Source organism: Anomaloglossus baeobatrachus, unplaced genomic scaffold, assembly GCF_048569485.1.
Source record: "Anomaloglossus baeobatrachus isolate aAnoBae1 unplaced genomic scaffold, aAnoBae1.hap1 Scaffold_3487, whole genome shotgun sequence".
Taxonomy (NCBI): Eukaryota; Metazoa; Chordata; class Amphibia; order Anura; family Aromobatidae; genus Anomaloglossus; species Anomaloglossus baeobatrachus.
The window spans coordinates 45,451-68,483 of record NW_027442850.1 but is presented as its reverse complement, the minus strand read 5'-3'; the positions used below and the strand labels follow the sequence as shown (position 1 = coordinate 68,483).

Genomic DNA, 23,033 nt, shown 5'->3' with positions numbered 1-23,033 from the left:
CTGGCGGCTTGTCACAATGCCCCCCGATGACATCACAATAGCGCTGCTGCCTAGAAAACAAGCTGCGCAGAAGAAGTTGTTCTTTGGGTGGGAGGGTGGGCTAGTGGAAGGAGGGGGCAATCTCTTTTTTTCCCGGGTGGTAGGGGGATGACAGGAGAAGGGAAGCGGGTGGTGAGAAAGGTACAGAGGGCAGGGTTTGGGGGCTGGGAAGGAAAGGGAAAAGATTAGGGTTTGGGGATGATGAAAGGGCTTTCTACGGGTAAGGATGGCAAAGGGTGGCAGTGACGGAAAGTCAGGCAACCTGTCCTGTCCGTCTTTTTGTATCGTGAATTGGAAAGACTGCAAGGGGGAGGGGAGTTGCTTGCGCCCTAAAGGAGGAGTTATTCAGATTCATTGCAGTGGGCGGCGGCTGCAAAACGCACCATTCTTCTTGTTTTGGCTCTGCAAAGCAGCCTTTTCAAGGGTTGGCTTGGGTGACAAAATGTCTTGTGTAGGCGTGGGTTTGTCTCCCTCTCGCTCTCTCTCCCTAAGATGTGTCCGGCATAGGCCAGGGTGCCACTCGAGGCCCAAACCAATTCTGGTTATCGCTTCTCGGCCTTTTGGCTAAGATCAAGTGTAGTATCTGTTCTTATCAGTTTAATATCTGATACGTCCCCTATCTGGGGACCATATATTAAATGGATTTTTAGAACAGGGAGATGGAAAAAGAGCTTGCTCTGTCCACTCCACGCATTGACCTGGTATTGCAGTACCTCCAGGAACGGTGCACCCCTTCTTAACCCAGTTTCCAAAAGCAGAACTCAATTCACCTGATTCATATTAGCCCGATTTAATGAATTGGAAGAAAGCATACGTCTTCATATGCACCTCAATTTGGCCCATTCACTTTTCACACTTCCTCCTTTTGTTTTTTATCTTTCACACTTTTGACTTTCTTTATTCATCCAAATAGCAAACTCATCACCACTCAACCTGACCAACTCGGCTATGTCCCCGTGCTGCAGTTCTCTGTCTTATCTAGATCATTTGCAATTGAATGGAATAGATCCCTTTTGGACAAAGTGGATTCACCTGCTGCTGCAGTGACCACAGGTGTGATAACATCTAGAATTGGCATCTGGTGCGATCTCTCCGCTTCCACTCCAAAGAAAGTTACCTGTTTATTCCTATCATGCATTGGTTTTTGGGGTTTTCTTTGAGTAATGATGATCTCTTTAGTAGTCTGTTGGCGCCCTCTCCTGGAGGAATAGTTTGCTTGCTCTTGGACATTCTAAAAGAGAGGTCATGATAGACATTGAGCTTCTGAGCTCAATTGGGGACAGTCATGGGTGATGAATGTTTGCAACCTACTGCGAAGCCTCATACCGCAATATAAGGAACGTCAAATACTAAGAAAGGGCGGCCTATGAAAGAATTACTACTTTCAATAAGTACACTTAAACGGCTAATTGGGAATAGAAAAACTGTAAAAAGCCCTCTGAGAAAGCCCCCCTCTAACCTTTGATAGTAAGCTTTTCTGTAGTCTGCCTGTTGATGTATTTTCCGTTTGAACTGTGCACAACATGAAGAGACGGAACACTGGCGGCTTGTCACAATGCCCCCCGATGACATCACAATAGCGCTGCTGCCTAGAAAACAAGCTGCGCAGAAGAAGTTGTTCTTTGGGTGGGAGGGTGGGCTAGTGGAAGGAGGGGGCAATCTCTTTTTTTCCCGGGTGGTAGGGGGATGACAGGAGAAGGGAAGCGGGTGGTGAGAAAGGTACAGAGGGCAGGGTTTGGGGGCTGGGAAGGAAAGGGAAAAGATTAGGGTTTGGGGATGATGAAAGGGCTTTCTACGGGTAAGGATGGCAAAGGGTGGCAGTGACGGAAAGTCAGGCAACCTGTCCTGTCCGTCTTTTTGTATCGTGAATTGGAAAGACTGCAAGGGGGAGGGGAGTTGCTTGTGCCCTAAAGGAGGAGTTATTCAGATTCATTGCAGTGGGCGGCGGCTGCAAAACGCACCATTCTTCTTGTTTTGGCTCTGCAAAGCAGCCTTTTCAAGGGTTGGCTTGGGTGACAAAATGTCTTGTGTAGGCGTGGGTTTGTCTCCCTCTCGCTCTCTCTCCCTAAGATGTGTCCGGCATAGGCCAGGGTGCCACTCGAGGCCCAAACCAATTCTGGTTATCGCTTCTCGGCCTTTTGGCTAAGATCAAGTGTAGTATCTGTTAGAGCTGCCTACTCCACGTGGCGGGCCTACAAGGCGGGCTTCCAGTCTGTTTCTGACTGGTGGGAATACGTTAAACTCGAGTTCCGTTTCTTCTTTCAGGCAAAGAGTCAACAACAGGCGTGTCTGAAGAGGAGGGACTTCAGGAGACTCCAGCGTGAGCTGCGTTCCCTGCAGGACCTTCTTCGATGCGGCTGGGACGTGAGAGAGGAGCTGGAGGAGACTAAGAGGAGCCTGAAAAGGCACTTCGACGAGGAGTCCGAGCGAATTGTCTTCCGTTCCAAAGTGGAGAACCTGGAGAAGGGTGAGAAATGTAACTCGTTCTTTTTCAGGAAACTCCACGCCGGTCACACGCCCATGAATGAACTACGAGACGAGAGTGGAAGCATACGACGCGGGAAAGAGAATGTGATGAAGGTCGTCAGCGACTTCTACAGCGAACTCTACGCCCGCAAGACTACTGACCCCGAGGCCGCCGATAAGTTCCTTTCAGGTATCACTAACCATCTTGACCCTGCAGACGCGGCGGCCATGGACGTTCCTCTGACGGTGGACGAGCTGCTCTCGGCCGCCAAATCCTTTAGTTCTGGCAGGACACCGGGCAGTGACGGCCTCCCAGCAGAGCTCTATGTAGCGCTGGGAGACCTAATCTGTCCGGACCTGTTAGGGCTGTATGAGGAGATGGTGGTGGAGGGCAGAATGCCTCCATCTCTGAGGGAAGGAATGGTCACGATCCTGTACAAGCGTAAAGGAGAGAGGTGCGACCTGAAGAATTGGCGTCCCATCACCCTTCTGAATGTCGACTACAAGATCCTGGCCAAGACGATGGCAACGAGACTGAAGACGGTTATCGGACGGATCATCCACCCGGATCAGACCTGCGGCATCCCCGGACGTCGCATCGCAGACAGCCTGGCTCTCATGCGGGACACGGTCGAGTACATCAAAGCCCGCCGGGTGCACGCAGCCCTGATCTCGTTGGATCAGGAAAAGGCCTTCGACCGTGTTTCCCATGAGTTCCTGGGCAAAGCTCTGCACAGGTTAGGTTTGGGTAACATGTTTTGTTTGTATGTCCAACTAATGTATTTTGATATTCACAGCTCGGTGTTGGTAAACGGCTGGAAGACTGACCCCTTCCCGGTCCTCTCAGGGGTCAGACAAGGCTGCCCTCTGTCACCTCTTCTTTTTGTTTGTGTTATAGAACTCTTTGCAGAGGCTATCCGGCGGAATGGAGAGATCAGAGGGATCACCGCACCAGGACCAGAACGCTTCGAGGTCAAGTGCTCGCTCTACATGGACGACGTGACCGTCTTCTGCGCGGACCGGCGCTCAGTCGACACCCTCGTCCAGACCTGTGAGACCTTCGGACGGGCTTCGGGAGCCAAAGTCAACTGCGGGAAGTCGGAAGCCATGCTCTTCGGGGACTGGCAGCCGGCCTCTTCCGCCCCCTTCCCTTTCAGCATCCAGCCGGATTTCATCAAGGTTCTTGGAGTCTGGTTCGGGAAGGAAGGAGCAGCCCTCAAGTCCTGGGAGGAACGCTTGACCAAGATCACCCAACGGATCGGTCTGTGGAGCCTCAGACGCCTCACCTGTGAGGGCAAAGCACTGGTCCTGCGTAACGAGGTACTGCCCGTGCTGCAGTACACGGCCCAGGCCTGGCCCCCCCTTGCCACCGTGTGCAGGGCCATTACCAGGACGGTGTTTCGTTTTGTCTGGGGATCCAAGATGGACAGAGTAAAGCGGAGCATCATGTACAAGGATCCTCGCAAGGGTGGGAAGGGCGTACCCGATATCCCCACCCTCCTGCGATCCTCCTTCGTATGTGACTGCGTTCGCCGAACTCTGCGAGTCAAGAGAGGTTCCGCGGGTGGGTCCATGTCTCGCTTCTTCCTGCTCCCCCTTTGGAGACGGTTAGGCTGGGACAAGTGGGACAGCTCCTTCCCCTACAACTGGACGGCGCCATGGTTCTACGGAGACGTGGTTCGGTTTGTGAGGGAACACCAACTGGAGGGACTCAAGCCTGATTTGTGGAAGCCAAAGACTATCCACAAACTCATCAGAGCCAAGGACGAAATGGAGAACATTCCAGGACTTCATCACGACACACTGGAGACTGTTTGGACAAACGTGTCATCGGCTGGATTGACCAACGGGCACAAGGACTTGTCATGGATGGCGATACAGGGCGGACTGCCCGTCCGGTCATTCATGCACGCCCGGAACCTGTGCAAAACCCGGTACTGCCCAAGGTGCCCCTTCGTGGAGGAAACATCGCTGCACGCCTTTTGGGACTGCCGTTTCGCACAGCGCCTGTTGGTTGCCCTGGAGGATGACCTGAGGAACTCCGTCCCCAGAGGGAGCCTATCGTACCATTCCGTACTTTATGGACTCTTCCCTGGGACTCACACCGTTGGAGCCATCCAGGAGGCTTGGCGCCTTATGAACTGCTTTAAGGACGCTATTTGGGTCGCCAGGAACCGGCTCATCTTGAAGAGGGAGAGGATGTCTATCCAGGATTGCCGCAGGCTGATCCACAGCCTGCTCAGAGACTATTCCATCATGGACAGTCCGGACGACAGCGCCGAGGAGGAGGTTTAGACCTCTTCCATGCCCCCTCCCTCCTTTTCCCGTTATGTGTGTCTTTCAATAAAGCTTCGGGCCTGTGATTTCCCCACCCTATCCCCCTTTTCCCCTACCCCCATCCCCCAATCGCCGGTTCGTCGTTATTTATTGTCTAACTTTTTCTTTCAGCTTGAGTGTTATGGATAAGCATAGGAGCGTGATGTATAGTTTAGTGCGTCGTACTCTATGGCTATGTAAGAAGGATTGTATATTTCTGTGTGTACGGGGCTGCGGCACTGTACACGGTTTGTTACCTTTTTGTGAGTAGTGCATGATAATAAAGATGCTGTTAAATCAAAAAAAAATCTGTTCTTATCAGTTTAATATCTGATACGTCCCCTATCTGGGGACCATATATTAAATGGATTTTTAGAACAGGGAGATGGAAAAAGAGCTTGCTCTGTCCACTCCACGCATTGACCTGGTATTGCAGTACCTCCAGGAACGGTGCACCCCTTCTTAACCCAGTTTCCAAAAGCAGAACTCAATTCACCTGATTCATATTAGCCCGATTTAATGAATTGGAAGAAAGCATACGTCTTCATATGCACCTCAATTTGGCCCATTCACTTTTCACACTTCCTCCTTTTGTTTTTTATCTTTCACACTTTTGACTTTCTTTATTCATCCAAATAGCAAACTCATCACCACTCAACCTGACCAACTCGGCTATGTCCCCGTGCTGCAGTTCTCTGTCTTATCTAGATCATTTGCAATTGAATGGAATAGATCCCTTTTGGACAAAGTGGATTCACCTGCTGCTGCAGTGACCACAGGTGTGATAACATCTAGAATTGGCATCTGGTGCGATCTCTCCGCTTCCACTCCAAAGAAAGTTACCTGTTTATTCCTATCATGCATTGGTTTTTGGGGTTTTCTTTGAGTAATGATGATCTCTTTAGTAGTCTGTTGGCGCCCTCTCCTGGAGGAATAGTTTGCTTGCTCTTGGACATTCTAAAAGAGAGGTCATGATAGACATTGAGCTTCTGAGCTCAATTGGGGACAGTCATGGGTGATGAATGTTTGCAACCTACTGCGAAGCCTCATACCGCAATATAAGGAACGTCAAATACTAAGAAAGGGCGGCCTATGAAAGAATTACTACTTTCAATAAGTACACTTAAACGGCTAATTGGGAATAGAAAAACTGTAAAAAGCCCTCTGAGAAAGCCCCCCTCTAACCTTTGATAGTAAGCTTTTCTGTAGTCTGCCTGTTGATGTATTTTCCGTTTGAACTGTGCACAACATGAAGAGACGGAACACTGGCGGCTTGTCACAATGCCCCCCGATGACATCACAATAGCGCTGCTGCCTAGAAAACAAGCTGCGCAGAAGAAGTTGTTCTTTGGGTGGGAGGGTGGGCTAGTGGAAGGAGGGGGCAATCTCTTTTTTTCCCGGGTGGTAGGGGGATGACAGGAGAAGGGAAGCGGGTGGTGAGAAAGGTACAGAGGGCAGGGTTTGGGGGCTGGGAAGGAAAGGGAAAAGATTAGGGTTTGGGGATGATGAAAGGGCTTTCTACGGGTAAGGATGGCAAAGGGTGGCAGTGACGGAAAGTCAGGCAACCTGTCCTGTCCGTCTTTTTGTATCGTGAATTGGAAAGACTGCAAGGGGGAGGGGAGTTGCTTGCGCCCTAAAGGAGGAGTTATTCAGATTCATTGCAGTGGGCGGCGGCTGCAAAACGCACCATTCTTCTTGTTTTGGCTCTGCAAAGCAGCCTTTTCAAGGGTTGGCTTGGGTGACAAAATGTCTTGTGTAGGCGTGGGTTTGTCTCCCTCTCGCTCTCTCTCCCTAAGATGTGTCCGGCATAGGCCAGGGTGCCACTCGAGGCCCAAACCAATTCTGGTTATCGCTTCTCGGCCTTTTGGCTAAGATCAAGTGTAGTATCTGTTCTTATCAGTTTAATATCTGATACGTCCCCTATCTGGGGACCATATATTAAATGGATTTTTAGAACAGGGAGATGGAAAAAGAGCTTGCTCTGTCCACTCCACGCATTGACCTGGTATTGCAGTACCTCCAGGAACGGTGCACCCCTTCTTAACCCAGTTTCCAAAAGCAGAACTCAATTCACCTGATTCATATTAGCCCGATTTAATGAATTGGAAGAAAGCATACGTCTTCATATGCACCTCAATTTGGCCCATTCACTTTTCACACTTCCTCCTTTTGTTTTTTATCTTTCACACTTTTGACTTTCTTTATTCATCCAAATAGCAAACTCATCACCACTCAACCTGACCAACTCGGCTATGTCCCCGTGCTGCAGTTCTCTGTCTTATCTAGATCATTTGCAATTGAATGGAATAGATCCCTTTTGGACAAAGTGGATTCACCTGCTGCTGCAGTGACCACAGGTGTGATAACATCTAGAATTGGCATCTGGTGCGATCTCTCCGCTTCCACTCCAAAGAAAGTTACCTGTTTATTCCTATCATGCATTGGTTTTTGGGGTTTTCTTTGAGTAATGATGATCTCTTTAGTAGTCTGTTGGCGCCCTCTCCTGGAGGAATAGTTTGCTTGCTCTTGGACATTCTAAAAGAGAGGTCATGATAGACATTGAGCTTCTGAGCTCAATTGGGGACAGTCATGGGTGATGAATGTTTGCAACCTACTGCGAAGCCTCATACCGCAATATAAGGAACGTCAAATACTAAGAAAGGGCGGCCTATGAAAGAATTACTACTTTCAATAAGTACACTTAAACGGCTAATTGGGAATAGAAAAACTGTAAAAAGCCCTCTGAGAAAGCCCCCCTCTAACCTTTGATAGTAAGCTTTTCTGTAGTCTGCCTGTTGATGTATTTTCCGTTTGAACTGTGCACAACATGAAGAGACGGAACACTGGCGGCTTGTCACAATGCCCCCCGATGACATCACAATAGCGCTGCTGCCTAGAAAACAAGCTGCGCAGAAGAAGTTGTTCTTTGGGTGGGAGGGTGGGCTAGTGGAAGGAGGGGGCAATCTCTTTTTTTCCCGGGTGGTAGGGGGATGACAGGAGAAGGGAAGCGGGTGGTGAGAAAGGTACAGAGGGCAGGGTTTGGGGGCTGGGAAGGAAAGGGAAAAGATTAGGGTTTGGGGATGATGAAAGGGCTTTCTACGGGTAAGGATGGCAAAGGGTGGCAGTGACGGAAAGTCAGGCAACCTGTCCTGTCCGTCTTTTTGTATCGTGAATTGGAAAGACTGCAAGGGGGAGGGGAGTTGCTTGCGCCCTAAAGGAGGAGTTATTCAGATTCATTGCAGTGGGCGGCGGCTGCAAAACGCACCATTCTTCTTGTTTTGGCTCTGCAAAGCAGCCTTTTCAAGGGTTGGCTTGGGTGACAAAATGTCTTGTGTAGGCGTGGGTTTGTCTCCCTCTCGCTCTCTCTCCCTAAGATGTGTCCGGCATAGGCCAGGGTGCCACTCGAGGCCCAAACCAATTCTGGTTATCGCTTCTCGGCCTTTTGGCTAAGATCAAGTGTAGTATCTGTTCTTATCAGTTTAATATCTGATACGTCCCCTATCTGGGGACCATATATTAAATGGATTTTTAGAACAGGGAGATGGAAAAAGAGCTTGCTCTGTCCACTCCACGCATTGACCTGGTATTGCAGTACCTCCAGGAACGGTGCACCCCTTCTTAACCCAGTTTCCAAAAGCAGAACTCAATTCACCTGATTCATATTAGCCCGATTTAATGAATTGGAAGAAAGCATACGTCTTCATATGCACCTCAATTTGGCCCATTCACTTTTCACACTTCCTCCTTTTGTTTTTTATCTTTCACACTTTTGACTTTCTTTATTCATCCAAATAGCAAACTCATCACCACTCAACCTGACCAACTCGGCTATGTCCCCGTGCTGCAGTTCTCTGTCTTATCTAGATCATTTGCAATTGAATGGAATAGATCCCTTTTGGACAAAGTGGATTCACCTGCTGCTGCAGTGACCACAGGTGTGATAACATCTAGAATTGGCATCTGGTGCGATCTCTCCGCTTCCACTCCAAAGAAAGTTACCTGTTTATTCCTATCATGCATTGGTTTTTGGGGTTTTCTTTGAGTAATGATGATCTCTTTAGTAGTCTGTTGGCGCCCTCTCCTGGAGGAATAGTTTGCTTGCTCTTGGACATTCTAAAAGAGAGGTCATGATAGACATTGAGCTTCTGAGCTCAATTGGGGACAGTCATGGGTGATGAATGTTTGCAACCTACTGCGAAGCCTCATACCGCAATATAAGGAACGTCAAATACTAAGAAAGGGCGGCCTATGAAAGAATTACTACTTTCAATAAGTACACTTAAACGGCTAATTGGGAATAGAAAAACTGTAAAAAGCCCTCTGAGAAAGCCCCCCTCTAACCTTTGATAGTAAGCTTTTCTGTAGTCTGCCTGTTGATGTATTTTCCGTTTGAACTGTGCACAACATGAAGAGACGGAACACTGGCGGCTTGTCACAATGCCCCCCGATGACATCACAATAGCGCTGCTGCCTAGAAAACAAGCTGCGCAGAAGAAGTTGTTCTTTGGGTGGGAGGGTGGGCTAGTGGAAGGAGGGGGCAATCTCTTTTTTTCCCGGGTGGTAGGGGGATGACAGGAGAAGGGAAGCGGGTGGTGAGAAAGGTACAGAGGGCAGGGTTTGGGGGCTGGGAAGGAAAGGGAAAAGATTAGGGTTTGGGGATGATGAAAGGGCTTTCTACGGGTAAGGATGGCAAAGGGTGGCAGTGACGGAAAGTCAGGCAACCTGTCCTGTCCGTCTTTTTGTATCGTGAATTGGAAAGACTGCAAGGGGGAGGGGAGTTGCTTGCGCCCTAAAGGAGGAGTTATTCAGATTCATTGCAGTGGGCGGCGGCTGCAAAACGCACCATTCTTCTTGTTTTGGCTCTGCAAAGCAGCCTTTTCAAGGGTTGGCTTGGGTGACAAAATGTCTTGTGTAGGCGTGGGTTTGTCTCCCTCTCGCTCTCTCTCCCTAAGATGTGTCCGGCATAGGCCAGGGTGCCACTCGAGGCCCAAACCAATTCTGGTTATCGCTTCTCGGCCTTTTGGCTAAGATCAAGTGTAGTATCTGTTCTTATCAGTTTAATATCTGATACGTCCCCTATCTGGGGACCATATATTAAATGGATTTTTAGAACAGGGAGATGGAAAAAGAGCTTGCTCTGTCCACTCCACGCATTGACCTGGTATTGCAGTACCTCCAGGAACGGTGCACCCCTTCTTAACCCAGTTTCCAAAAGCAGAACTCAATTCACCTGATTCATATTAGCCCGATTTAATGAATTGGAAGAAAGCATACGTCTTCATATGCACCTCAATTTGGCCCATTCACTTTTCACACTTCCTCCTTTTGTTTTTTATCTTTCACACTTTTGACTTTCTTTATTCATCCAAATAGCAAACTCATCACCACTCAACCTGACCAACTCGGCTATGTCCCCGTGCTGCAGTTCTCTGTCTTATCTAGATCATTTGCAATTGAATGGAATAGATCCCTTTTGGACAAAGTGGATTCACCTGCTGCTGCAGTGACCACAGGTGTGATAACATCTAGAATTGGCATCTGGTGCGATCTCTCCGCTTCCACTCCAAAGAAAGTTACCTGTTTATTCCTATCATGCATTGGTTTTTGGGGTTTTCTTTGAGTAATGATGATCTCTTTAGTAGTCTGTTGGCGCCCTCTCCTGGAGGAATAGTTTGCTTGCTCTTGGACATTCTAAAAGAGAGGTCATGATAGACATTGAGCTTCTGAGCTCAATTGGGGACAGTCATGGGTGATGAATGTTTGCAACCTACTGCGAAGCCTCATACCGCAATATAAGGAACGTCAAATACTAAGAAAGGGCGGCCTATGAAAGAATTACTACTTTCAATAAGTACACTTAAACGGCTAATTGGGAATAGAAAAACTGTAAAAAGCCCTCTGAGAAAGCCCCCCTCTAACCTTTGATAGTAAGCTTTTCTGTAGTCTGCCTGTTGATGTATTTTCCGTTTGAACTGTGCACAACATGAAGAGACGGAACACTGGCGGCTTGTCACAATGCCCCCCGATGACATCACAATAGCGCTGCTGCCTAGAAAACAAGCTGCGCAGAAGAAGTTGTTCTTTGGGTGGGAGGGTGGGCTAGTGGAAGGAGGGGGCAATCTCTTTTTTTCCCGGGTGGTAGGGGGATGACAGGAGAAGGGAAGCGGGTGGTGAGAAAGGTACAGAGGGCAGGGTTTGGGGGCTGGGAAGGAAAGGGAAAAGATTAGGGTTTGGGGATGATGAAAGGGCTTTCTACGGGTAAGGATGGCAAAGGGTGGCAGTGACGGAAAGTCAGGCAACCTGTCCTGTCCGTCTTTTTGTATCGTGAATTGGAAAGACTGCAAGGGGGAGGGGAGTTGCTTGCGCCCTAAAGGAGGAGTTATTCAGATTCATTGCAGTGGGCGGCGGCTGCAAAACGCACCATTCTTCTTGTTTTGGCTCTGCAAAGCAGCCTTTTCAAGGGTTGGCTTGGGTGACAAAATGTCTTGTGTAGGCGTGGGTTTGTCTCCCTCTCGCTCTCTCTCCCTAAGATGTGTCCGGCATAGGCCAGGGTGCCACTCGAGGCCCAAACCAATTCTGGTTATCGCTTCTCGGCCTTTTGGCTAAGATCAAGTGTAGTATCTGTTCTTATCAGTTTAATATCTGATACGTCCCCTATCTGGGGACCATATATTAAATGGATTTTTAGAACAGGGAGATGGAAAAAGAGCTTGCTCTGTCCACTCCACGCATTGACCTGGTATTGCAGTACCTCCAGGAACGGTGCACCCCTTCTTAACCCAGTTTCCAAAAGCAGAACTCAATTCACCTGATTCATATTAGCCCGATTTAATGAATTGGAAGAAAGCATACGTCTTCATATGCACCTCAATTTGGCCCATTCACTTTTCACACTTCCTCCTTTTGTTTTTTATCTTTCACACTTTTGACTTTCTTTATTCATCCAAATAGCAAACTCATCACCACTCAACCTGACCAACTCGGCTATGTCCCCGTGCTGCAGTTCTCTGTCTTATCTAGATCATTTGCAATTGAATGGAATAGATCCCTTTTGGACAAAGTGGATTCACCTGCTGCTGCAGTGACCACAGGTGTGATAACATCTAGAATTGGCATCTGGTGCGATCTCTCCGCTTCCACTCCAAAGAAAGTTACCTGTTTATTCCTATCATGCATTGGTTTTTGGGGTTTTCTTTGAGTAATGATGATCTCTTTAGTAGTCTGTTGGCGCCCTCTCCTGGAGGAATAGTTTGCTTGCTCTTGGACATTCTAAAAGAGAGGTCATGATAGACATTGAGCTTCTGAGCTCAATTGGGGACAGTCATGGGTGATGAATGTTTGCAACCTACTGCGAAGCCTCATACCGCAATATAAGGAACGTCAAATACTAAGAAAGGGCGGCCTATGAAAGAATTACTACTTTCAATAAGTACACTTAAACGGCTAATTGGGAATAGAAAAACTGTAAAAAGCCCTCTGAGAAAGCCCCCCTCTAACCTTTGATAGTAAGCTTTTCTGTAGTCTGCCTGTTGATGTATTTTCCGTTTGAACTGTGCACAACATGAAGAGACGGAACACTGGCGGCTTGTCACAATGCCCCCCGATGACATCACAATAGCGCTGCTGCCTAGAAAACAAGCTGCGCAGAAGAAGTTGTTCTTTGGGTGGGAGGGTGGGCTAGTGGAAGGAGGGGGCAATCTCTTTTTTTCCCGGGTGGTAGGGGGATGACAGGAGAAGGGAAGCGGGTGGTGAGAAAGGTACAGAGGGCAGGGTATGGGGGCTGGGAAGGAAAGGGAAAAGATTAGGGTTTGGGGATGATGAAAGGGCTTTCTACGGGTAAGGATGGCAAAGGGTGGCAGTGACGGAAAGTCAGGCAACCTGTCCTGTCCGTCTTTTTGTATCGTGAATTGGAAAGACTGCAAGGGGGAGGGGAGTTGCTTGCGCCCTAAAGGAGGAGTTATTCAGATTCATTGCAGTGGGCGGCGGCTGCAAAACGCACCATTCTTCTTGTTTTGGCTCTGCAAAGCAGCCTTTTCAAGGGTTGGCTTGGGTGACAAAATGTCTTGTGTAGGCGTGGGTTTGTCTCCCTCTCGCTCTCTCTCCCTAAGATGTGTCCGGCATAGGCCAGGGTGCCACTCGAGGCCCAAACCAATTCTGGTTATCGCTTCTCGGCCTTTTGGCTAAGATCAAGTGTAGTATCTGTTAGAGCTGCCTACTCCACGTGGCGGGCCTACAAGGCGGGCTTCCAGTCTGTTTCTGACTGGTGGGAATACGTTAAACTCGAGTTCCGTTTCTTCTTTCAGGCAAAGAGTCAACAACAGGCGTGTCTGAAGAGGAGGGACTTCAGGAGACTCCAGCGTGAGCTGCGTTCCCTGCAGGACCTTCTTCGATGCGGCTGGGACGTGAGAGAGGAGCTGGAGGAGACTAAGAGGAGCCTGAAAAGGCACTTCGAGGAGGAGTCCGAGCGAATTGTCTTCCGTTCCAAAGTGGAGAACCTGGAGAAGGGTGAGAAATGTAACTCGTTCTTTTTCAGGAAACTCCACGCCGGTCACACGCCCATGAATGAACTACGAGACGAGAGTGGAAGCATACGACGCGGGAAAGAGAATGTGATGAAGGTCGTCAGCGACTTCTACAGCGAACTCTACGCCCGCAAGACTACTGACCCCGAGGCCGCCGATAAGTTCCTTTCAGGTATCACTAACCATCTTGACCCTGCAGACGCGGCGGCCATGGACGTTCCTCTGACGGTGGACGAGCTGCTCTCGGCCGCCAAATCCTTTAGTTCTGGCAGGACACCGGGCAGTGACGGCCTCCCAGCAGAGCTCTATGTAGCGCTGGGAGACCTAATCTGTCCGGACCTGTTAGGGCTGTATGAGGAGATGGTGGTGGAGGGCAGAATGCCTCCATCTCTGAGGGAAGGAATGGTCACGATCCTGTACAAGCGTAAAGGAGAGAGGTGCGACCTGAAGAATTGGCGTCCCATCACCCTTCTGAATGTCGACTACAAGATCCTGGCCAAGACGATGGCAACGAGACTGAAGACGGTTATCGGACGGATCATCCACCCGGATCAGACCTGCGGCATCCCCGGACGTCGCATCGCAGACAGCCTGGCTCTCATGCGGGACACGGTCGAGTACATCAAAGCCCGCCGGGTGCACGCAGCCCTGATCTCGTTGGATCAGGAAAAGGCCTTCGACCGTGTTTCCCATGAGTTCCTGGGCAAAGCTCTGCACAGGTTAGGTTTGGGTAACATGTTTTGTTTGTATGTCCAACTAATGTATTTTGATATTCACAGCTCGGTGTTGGTAAACGGCTGGAAGACTGACCCCTTCCCGGTCCTCTCAGGGGTCAGACAAGGCTGCCCTCTGTCACCTCTTCTTTTTGTTTGTGTTATAGAACTCTTTGCAGAGGCTATCCGGCGGAATGGAGAGATCAGAGGGATCACCGCACCAGGACCAGAACGCTTCGAGGTCAAGTGCTCGCTCTACATGGACGACGTGACCGTCTTCTGCGCGGACCGGCGCTCAGTCGACACCCTCGTCCAGACCTGTGAGACCTTCGGACGGGCTTCGGGAGCCAAAGTCAACTGCGGGAAGTCGGAAGCCATGCTCTTCGGGGACTGGCAGCCGGCCTCTTCCGCCCCCTTCCCTTTCAGCATCCAGCCGGATTTCATCAAGGTTCTTGGAGTCTGGTTCGGGAAGGAAGGAGCAGCCCTCAAGTCCTGGGAGGAACGCTTGACCAAGATCACCCAACGGATCGGTCTGTGGAGCCTCAGACGCCTCACCTGTGAGGGCAAAGCACTGGTCCTGCGTAACGAGGTACTGCCCGTGCTGCAGTACACGGCCCAGGCCTGGCCCCCCCTTGCCACCGTGTGCAGGGCCATTACCAGGACGGTGTTTCGTTTTGTCTGGGGATCCAAGATGGACAGAGTAAAGCGGAGCATCATGTACAAGGATCCTCGCAAGGGTGGGAAGGGCGTACCCGATATCCCCACCCTCCTGCGATCCTCCTTCGTATGTGACTGCGTTCGCCGAACTCTGCGAGTCAAGAGAGGTTCCGCGGGTGGGTCCATGTCTCGCTTCTTCCTGCTCCCCCTTTGGAGACGGTTAGGCTGGGACAAGTGGGACAGCTCCTTCCCCTACAACTGGACGGCGCCATGGTTCTACGGAGACGTGGTTCGGTTTGTGAGGGAACACCAACTGGAGGGACTCAAGCCTGATTTGTGGAAGCCAAAGACTATCCACAAACTCATCAGAGCCAAGGACGAAATGGAGAACATTCCAGGACTTCATCACGACACACTGGAGACTGTTTGGACAAACGTGTCATCGGCTGGATTGACCAACGGGCACAAGGACTTGTCATGGATGGCGATACAGGGCGGACTGCCCGTCCGGTCATTCATGCACGCCCGGAACCTGTGCAAAACCCGGTACTGCCCAAGGTGCCCCTTCGTGGAGGAAACATCGCTGCACGCCTTTTGGGACTGCCGTTTCGCACAGCGCCTGTTGGTTGCCCTGGAGGATGACCTGAGGAACTCCGTCCCCAGAGGGAGCCTATCGTACCATTCCGTACTTTATGGACTCTTCCCTGGGACTCACACCGTTGGAGCCATCCAGGAGGCTTGGCGCCTTATGAACTGCTTTAAGGACGCTATTTGGGTCGCCAGGAACCGGCTCATCTTGAAGAGGGAGAGGATGTCTATCCAGGATTGCCGCAGGCTGATCCACAGCCTGCTCAGAGACTATTCCATCATGGACAGTCCGGACGACAGCGCCGAGGAGGAGGTTTAGACCTCTTCCATGCCCCCTCCCTCCTTTTCCCGTTATGTGCGTCTTTCAATAAAGCTTCGGGCCTGTGATTTCCCCACCCTATCCCCCTTTTCCCCTACCCCCATCCCCCAATCGCCGGTTCGTCGTTATTTATTGTCTAACTTTTTCTTTCAGCTTGAGTGTTATGGATAAGCATAGGAGCGTGATGTATAGTTTAGTGCGTCGTACTCTATGGCTATGTAAGAAGGATTGTATATTTCTGTGTGTACGGGGCTGCGGCACTGTACACGGTTTGTTACCTTTTTGTGAGTAGTGCATGATAATAAAGATGCTGTTAAATCAAAAAAAAATCTGTTCTTATCAGTTTAATATCTGATACGTCCCCTATCTGGGGACCATATATTAAATGGATTTTTAGAACAGGGAGATGGAAAAAGAGCTTGCTCTGTCCACTCCACGCATTGACCTGGTATTGCAGTACCTCCAGGAACGGTGCACCCCTTCTTAACCCAGTTTCCAAAAGCAGAACTCAATTCACCTGATTCATATTAGCCCGATTTAATGAATTGGAAGAAAGCATACGTCTTCATATGCACCTCAATTTGGCCCATTCACTTTTCACACTTCCTCCTTTTGTTTTTTATCTTTCACACTTTTGACTTTCTTTATTCATCCAAATAGCAAACTCATCACCACTCAACCTGACCAACTCGGCTATGTCCCCGTGCTGCAGTTCTCTGTCTTATCTAGATCATTTGCAATTGAATGGAATAGATCCCTTTTGGACAAAGTGGATTCACCTGCTGCTGCAGTGACCACAGGTGTGATAACATCTAGAATTGGCATCTGGTGCGATCTCTCCGCTTCCACTCCAAAGAAAGTTACCTGTTTATTCCTATCATGCATTGGTTTTTGGGGTTTTCTTTGAGTAATGATGATCTCTTTAGTAGTCTGTTGGCGCCCTCTCCTGGAGGAATAGTTTGCTTGCTCTTGGACATTCTAAAAGAGAGGTCATGATAGACATTGAGCTTCTGAGCTCAATTGGGGACAGTCATGGGTGATGAATGTTTGCAACCTACTGCGAAGCCTCATACCGCAATATAAGGAACGTCAAATACTAAGAAAGGGCGGCCTATGAAAGAATTACTACTTTCAATAAGTACACTTAAACGGCTAATTGGGAATAGAAAAACTGTAAAAAGCCCTCTGAGAAAGCCCCCCTCTAACCTTTGATAGTAAGCTTTTCTGTAGTCTGCCTGTTGATGTATTTTCCGTTTGAACTGTGCACAACATGAAGAGACGGAACACTGGCGGCTTGTCACAATGCCCCCCGATGACATCACAATAGCGCTGCTGCCTAGAAAACAAGCTGCGCAGAAGAAGTTGTTCTTTGGGTGGGAGGGTGGGCTAGTGGAAGGAGGGGGCAATCTCTTTTTTTCCCGGGTGGTAGGGGGATGACAGGAGAAGGGAAGCGGGTGGTGAGAAAGGTACAGAGGGCAGGGTTTGGGGGCTGGGAAGGAAAGGGAAAAGATTAGGGTTTGGGGATGATGAAAGGGCTTTCTACGGGTAAGGATGGCAAAGGGTGGCAGTGACGGAAAGTCAGGCAACCTGTCCTGTCCGTCTTTTTGTATCGTGAATTGGAAAGACTGCAAGGGGGAGGAGAGTTGCTTGCGCCCTAAAGGAGAAGTTATTCAGATTCATTGCAGTGGGCGGCGGCTGCAAAACGCACCATTCTTCTTGTTTTGGCTCTGCAAAGCAGCCTTTTCAAGGGTTGGCTTGGGTGACAAAATGTCTTGTGTAGGCGTGGGTTTGTCTCCCTCTCGCTCTCTCTCCCTAAGATGTGTCCGGCATAGGCCAGGGTGCCACTCGAGGCCCAAACCAATTCTGGTTATCGCTTCTCGGCCTTTTGGCTAAGATCAAGTGTAGTATCTGTTCTTATCAGTTTAATATCTGATACGTCCCCTATCTGGGGACCATATATTAAATGGATTTTTAGAACAGGGAGATGGAAAAAGAGCTTGCTCTGTCCACTCCACGCATTGACCTGGTATTGCAGTACCTCCAGGAACGGTGCACCCCTTCTTAACCCAGTTTCCAAAAGCAGAACTCAATTCACCTGATTCATATTAGCCCGATTTAATGAATTGGAAGAAAGCATACGTCTTCATATGCACCTCAATTTGGCCCATTCACTTTTCACACTTCCTCCTTTTGTTTTTTATCTTTCACACTTTTGACTTTCTTTATTCATCCAAATAGCAAACTCATCACCACTCAACCTGACCAACTCGGCTATGTCCCCGTGCTGCAGTTCTCTGTCTTATCTAGATCATTTGCAATTGAATGGAATAGATCCCTTTTGGACAAAGTGGATTCACCTGCTGCTGCAGTGACCACAGGTGTGATAACATCTAGAATTGGCATCTGGTGCGATCTCTCCGCTTCCACTCCAAAGAAAGTTACCTGTTTATTCCTATCATGCATTGGTTTTTGGGGTTTTCTTTGAGTAATGATGATCTCTTTAGTAGTCTGTTGGCGCCCTCTCCTGGAGGAATAGTTTGCTTGCTCTTGGACATTCTAAAAGAGAGGTCATGATAGACATTGAGCTTCTGAGCTCAATTGGGGACAGTCATGGGTGATGAATGTTTGCAACCTACTGCGAAGCCTCATACCGCAATATAAGGAACGTCAAATACTAAGAAAGGGCGGCCTATGAAAGAATTACTACTTTCAATAAGTACACTTAAACGGCTAATTGGGAATAGAAAAACTGTAAAAAGCCCTCTGAGAAAGCCCCCCTCTAACCTTTGATAGTAAGCTTTTCTGTAGTCTGCCTGTTGATGTATTTTCCGTTTGAACTGTGCACAACATGAAGAGACGGAACACTGGCGGCTTGTCACAATGCCCCCCGATGACATCACAATAGCGCTGCTGCCTAGAAAACAAGCTGCGCAGAAGAAGTTGTTCTTTGGGTGGGAGGGTGGGCTAGTGGAAGGAGGGGGCAATCTCTTTTTTTCCCGGGTGGTAGGGGGATGACAGGAGAAGGGAAGCGGGTGGTGAGAAAGGTACAGAGGGCAGGGTTTGGGGGCTGGGAAGGAAAGGGAAAAGATTAGGGTTTGGGGATGATGAAAGGGCTTTCTACGGGTAAGGATGGCAAAGGGTGGCAGTGACGGAAAGTCAGGCAACCTGTCCTGTCCGTCTTTTTGTATCGTGAATTGGAAAGACTGCAAGGGGGAGGGGAGTTGCTTGCGCCCTAAAGGAGGAGTTATTCAGATTCATTGCAGTGGGCGGCGGCTGCAAAACGCACCATTCTTCTTGTTTTGGCTCTGCAAAGCAGCCTTTTCAAGGGTTGGCTTGGGTGACAAAATGTCTTGTGTAGGCGTGGGTTTGTCTCCCTCTCGCTCTCTCTCCCTAAGATGTGTCCGGCATAGGCCAGGGTGCCACTCGAGGCCCAAACCAATTCTGGTTATCGCTTCTCGGCCTTTTGGCTAAGATCAAGTGTAGTATCTGTTCTTATCAGTTTAATATCTGATACGTCCCCTATCTGGGGACCATATATTAAATGGATTTTTAGAACAGGGAGATGGAAAAAGAGCTTGCTCTGTCCACTCCACGCATTGACCTGGTATTGCAGTACCTCCAGGAACGGTGCACCCCTTCTTAACCCAGTTTCCAAAAGCAGAACTCAATTCACCTGATTCATATTAGCCCGATTTAATGAATTGGAAGAAAGCATACGTCTTCATATGCACCTCAATTTGGCCCATTCACTTTTCACACTTCCTCCTTTTGTTTTTTATCTTTCACACTTTTGACTTTCTTTATTCATCCAAATAGCAAACTCATCACCACTCAACCTGACCAACTCGGCTATGTCCCCGTGCTGCAGTTCTCTGTCTTATCTAGATCATTTGCAATTGAATGGAATAGATCCCTTTTGGACAAAGTGGATTCACCTGCTGCTGCAGTGACCACAGGTGTGATAACATCTAGAATTGGCATCTGGTGCGATCTCTCCGCTTCCACTCCAAAGAAAGTTACCTGTTTATTCCTATCATGCATTGGTTTTTGGGGTTTTCTTTGAGTAATGATGATCTCTTTAGTAGTCTGTTGGCGCCCTCTCCTGGAGGAATAGTTTGCTTGCTCTTGGACATTCTAAAAGAGAGGTCATGATAGACATTGAGCTTCTGAGCTCAATTGGGGACAGTCATGGGTGATGAATGTTTGCAACCTACTGCGAAGCCTCATACCGCAATATAAGGAACGTCAAATACTAAGAAAGGGCGGCCTATGAAAGAATTACTACTTTCAATAAGTACACTTAAACGGCTAATTGGGAATAGAAAAACTGTAAAAAGCCCTCTGAGAAAGCCCCCCTCTAACCTTTGATAGTAAGCTTTTCTGTAGTCTGCCTGTTGATGTATTTTCCGTTTGAACTGTGCACAACATGAAGAGACGGAACACTGGCGGCTTGTCACAATGCCCCCCGATGACATCACAATAGCGCTGCTGCCTAGAAAACAAGCTGCGCAGAAGAAGTTGTTCTTTGGGTGGGAGGGTGGGCTAGTGGAAGGAGGGGGCAATCTCTTTTTTTCCCGGGTGGTAGGGGGATGACAGGAGAAGGGAAGCGGGTGGTGAGAAAGGTACAGAGGGCAGGGTTTGGGGGCTGGGAAGGAAAGGGAAAAGATTAGGGTTTGGGGATGATGAAAGGGCTTTCTACGGGTAAGGATGGCAAAGGGTGGCAGTGACGGAAAGTCAGGCAACCTGTCCTGTCCGTCTTTTTGTATCGTGAATTGGAAAGACTGCAAGGGGGAGGGGAGTTGCTTGCGCCCTAAAGGAGGAGTTATTCAGATTCATTGCAGTGGGCGGCGGCTGCAAAACGCACCATTCTTCTTGTTTTGGCTCTGCAAAGCAGCCTTTTCAAGGGTTGGCTTGGGTGACAAAATGTCTTGTGTAGGCGTGGGTTTGTCTCCCTCTCGCTCTCTCTCCCTAAGATGTGTCCGGCATAGGCCAGGGTGCCACTCGAGGCCCAAACCAATTCTGGTTATCGCTTCTCGGCCTTTTGGCTAAGATCAAGTGTAGTATCTGTTCTTATCAGTTTAATATCTGATACGTCCCCTATCTGGGGACCATATATTAAATGGATTTTTAGAACAGGGAGATGGAAAAAGAGCTTGCTCTGTCCACTCCACGCATTGACCTGGTATTGCAGTACCTCCAGGAACGGTGCACCCCTTCTTAACCCAGTTTCCAAAAGCAGAACTCAATTCACCTGATTCATATTAGCCCGATTTAATGAATTGGAAGAAAGCATACGTCTTCATATGCACCTCAATTTGGCCCATTCACTTTTCACACTTCCTCCTTTTGTTTTTTATCTTTCACACTTTTGACTTTCTTTATTCATCCAAATAGCAAACTCATCACCACTCAACCTGACCAACTCGGCTATGTCCCCGTGCTGCAGTTCTCTGTCTTATCTAGATCATTTGCAATTGAATGGAATAGATCCCTTTTGGACAAAGTGGATTCACCTGCTGCTGCAGTGACCACAGGTGTGATAACATCTAGAATTGGCATCTGGTGCGATCTCTCCGCTTCCACTCCAAAGAAAGTTACCTGTTTATTCCTATCATGCATTGGTTTTTGGGGTTTTCTTTGAGTAATGATGATCTCTTTAGTAGTCTGTTGGCGCCCTCTCCTGGAGGAATAGTTTGCTTGCTCTTGGACATTCTAAAAGAGAGGTCATGATAGACATTGAGCTTCTGAGCTCAATTGGGGACAGTCATGGGTGATGAATGTTTGCAACCTACTGCGAAGCCTCATACCGCAATATAAGGAACGTCAAATACTAAGAAAGGGCGGCCTATGAAAGAATTACTACTTTCAATAAGTACACTTAAACGGCTAATTGGGAATAGAAAAACTGTAAAAAGCCCTCTGAGAAAGCCCCCCTCTAACCTTTGATAGTAAGCTTTTCTGTAGTCTGCCTGTTGATGTATTTTCCGTTTGAACTGTGCACAACATGAAGAGACGGAACACTGGCGGCTTGTCACAATGCCCCCCGATGACATCACAATAGCGCTGCTGCCTAGAAAACAAGCTGCGCAGAAGAAGTTGTTCTTTGGGTGGGAGGGTGGGCTAGTGGAAGGAGGGGGCAATCTCTTTTTTTCCCGGGTGGTAGGGGGATGACAGGAGAAGGGAAGCGGGTGGTGAGAAAGGTACAGAGGGCAGGGTTTGGGGGCTGGGAAGGAAAGGGAAAAGATTAGGGTTTGGGGATGATGAAAGGGCTTTCTACGGGTAAGGATGGCAAAGGGTGGCAGTGACGGAAAGTCAGGCAACCTGTCCTGTCCGTCTTTTTGTATCGTGAATTGGAAAGACTGCAAGGGGGAGGGGAGTTGCTTGCGCCCTAAAGGAGGAGTTATTCAGATTCATTGCAGTGGGCGGCGGCTGCAAAACGCACCATTCTTCTTGTTTTGGCTCTGCAAAGCAGCCTTTTCAAGGGTTGGCTTGGGTGACAAAATGTCTTGTGTAGGCGTGGGTTTGTCTCCCTCTCGCTCTCTCTCCCTAAGATGTGTCCGGCATAGGCCAGGGTGCCACTCGAGGCCCAAACCAATTCTGGTTATCGCTTCTCGGCCTTTTGGCTAAGATCAAGTGTAGTATCTGTTCTTATCAGTTTAATATCTGATACGTCCCCTATCTGGGGACCATATATTAAATGGATTTTTAGAACAGGGAGATGGAAAAAGAGCTTGCTCTGTCCACTCCACGCATTGACCTGGTATTGCAGTACCTCCAGGAACGGTGCACCCCTTCTTAACCCAGTTTCCAAAAGCAGAACTCAATTCACCTGATTCATATTAGCCCGATTTAATGAATTGGAAGAAAGCATACGTCTTCATATGCACCTCAATTTGGCCCATTCACTTTTCACACTTCCTCCTTTTGTTTTTTATCTTTCACACTTTTGACTTTCTTTATTCATCCAAATAGCAAACTCATCACCACTCAACCTGACCAACTCGGCTATGTCCCCGTGCTGCAGTTCTCTGTCTTATCTAGATCATTTGCAATTGAATGGAATAGATCCCTTTTGGACAAAGTGGATTCACCTGCTGCTGCAGTGACCACAGGTGTGATAACATCTAGAATTGGCATCTGGTGCGATCTCTCCGCTTCCACTCCAAAGAAAGTTACCTGTTTATTCCTATCATGCATTGGTTTTTGGGGTTTTCTTTGAGTAATGATGATCTCTTTAGTAGTCTGTTGGCGCCCTCTCCTGGAGGAATAGTTTGCTTGCTCTTGGACATTCTAAAAGAGAGGTCATGATAGACATTGAGCTTCTGAGCTCAATTGGGGACAGTCATGGGTGATGAATGTTTGCAACCTACTGCGAAGCCTCATACCGCAATATAAGGAACGTCAAATACTAAG

The 23,033-nt window shown here is 48.6% G+C and overlaps 11 non-coding genes and 2 pseudogenes across 11 annotated transcripts; all 13 read left to right on the top strand.

Moving 5' to 3' along the window:
- The first annotated feature begins 583 nt into the window (after window positions 1-583).
- On the top strand, window positions 584-774 carry LOC142272327 (U2 spliceosomal RNA). The gene has a single exon (XR_012737214.1). It is a non-coding gene; the product is annotated as a U2 spliceosomal RNA (small nuclear RNA).
- Window positions 775-2,161: 1,387 nt separating this feature from the next.
- LOC142272341 (U2 spliceosomal RNA) lies at window positions 2,162-2,347 on the top strand. The gene has a single exon (XR_012737224.1). It is a non-coding gene; the product is annotated as a U2 spliceosomal RNA (small nuclear RNA).
- A 2,727-nt stretch (window positions 2,348-5,074) lies between these two features.
- Window positions 5,075-5,282, top strand: LOC142272335 (U2 spliceosomal RNA; annotated as a pseudogene).
- A 1,387-nt stretch (window positions 5,283-6,669) lies between these two features.
- On the top strand, window positions 6,670-6,860 carry LOC142272326 (U2 spliceosomal RNA). The gene has a single exon (XR_012737213.1). It is a non-coding gene; the product is annotated as a U2 spliceosomal RNA (small nuclear RNA).
- A 1,387-nt stretch (window positions 6,861-8,247) lies between these two features.
- On the top strand, window positions 8,248-8,438 carry LOC142272325 (U2 spliceosomal RNA). Its single transcript, XR_012737212.1, has one exon. It is a non-coding gene; the product is annotated as a U2 spliceosomal RNA (small nuclear RNA).
- Window positions 8,439-9,825: 1,387 nt separating this feature from the next.
- On the top strand, window positions 9,826-10,016 carry LOC142272324 (U2 spliceosomal RNA). Its single transcript, XR_012737211.1, has one exon. It is a non-coding gene; the product is annotated as a U2 spliceosomal RNA (small nuclear RNA).
- Window positions 10,017-11,403: 1,387 nt separating this feature from the next.
- Window positions 11,404-11,594, top strand: LOC142272323 (U2 spliceosomal RNA). Its single transcript, XR_012737210.1, has one exon. It is a non-coding gene; the product is annotated as a U2 spliceosomal RNA (small nuclear RNA).
- Window positions 11,595-12,981: 1,387 nt separating this feature from the next.
- On the top strand, window positions 12,982-13,167 carry LOC142272339 (U2 spliceosomal RNA). The gene has a single exon (XR_012737223.1). It is a non-coding gene; the product is annotated as a U2 spliceosomal RNA (small nuclear RNA).
- A 2,727-nt stretch (window positions 13,168-15,894) lies between these two features.
- On the top strand, window positions 15,895-16,102 carry LOC142272334 (U2 spliceosomal RNA; annotated as a pseudogene).
- A 1,387-nt stretch (window positions 16,103-17,489) lies between these two features.
- LOC142272322 (U2 spliceosomal RNA) lies at window positions 17,490-17,680 on the top strand. The gene has a single exon (XR_012737209.1). It is a non-coding gene; the product is annotated as a U2 spliceosomal RNA (small nuclear RNA).
- Window positions 17,681-19,067: 1,387 nt separating this feature from the next.
- On the top strand, window positions 19,068-19,258 carry LOC142272321 (U2 spliceosomal RNA). The gene has a single exon (XR_012737208.1). It is a non-coding gene; the product is annotated as a U2 spliceosomal RNA (small nuclear RNA).
- A 1,387-nt stretch (window positions 19,259-20,645) lies between these two features.
- Window positions 20,646-20,836, top strand: LOC142272320 (U2 spliceosomal RNA). The gene has a single exon (XR_012737207.1). It is a non-coding gene; the product is annotated as a U2 spliceosomal RNA (small nuclear RNA).
- A 1,387-nt stretch (window positions 20,837-22,223) lies between these two features.
- LOC142272317 (U2 spliceosomal RNA) lies at window positions 22,224-22,414 on the top strand. The gene has a single exon (XR_012737205.1). It is a non-coding gene; the product is annotated as a U2 spliceosomal RNA (small nuclear RNA).
- Window positions 22,415-23,033: the final 619 nt, after the last annotated feature.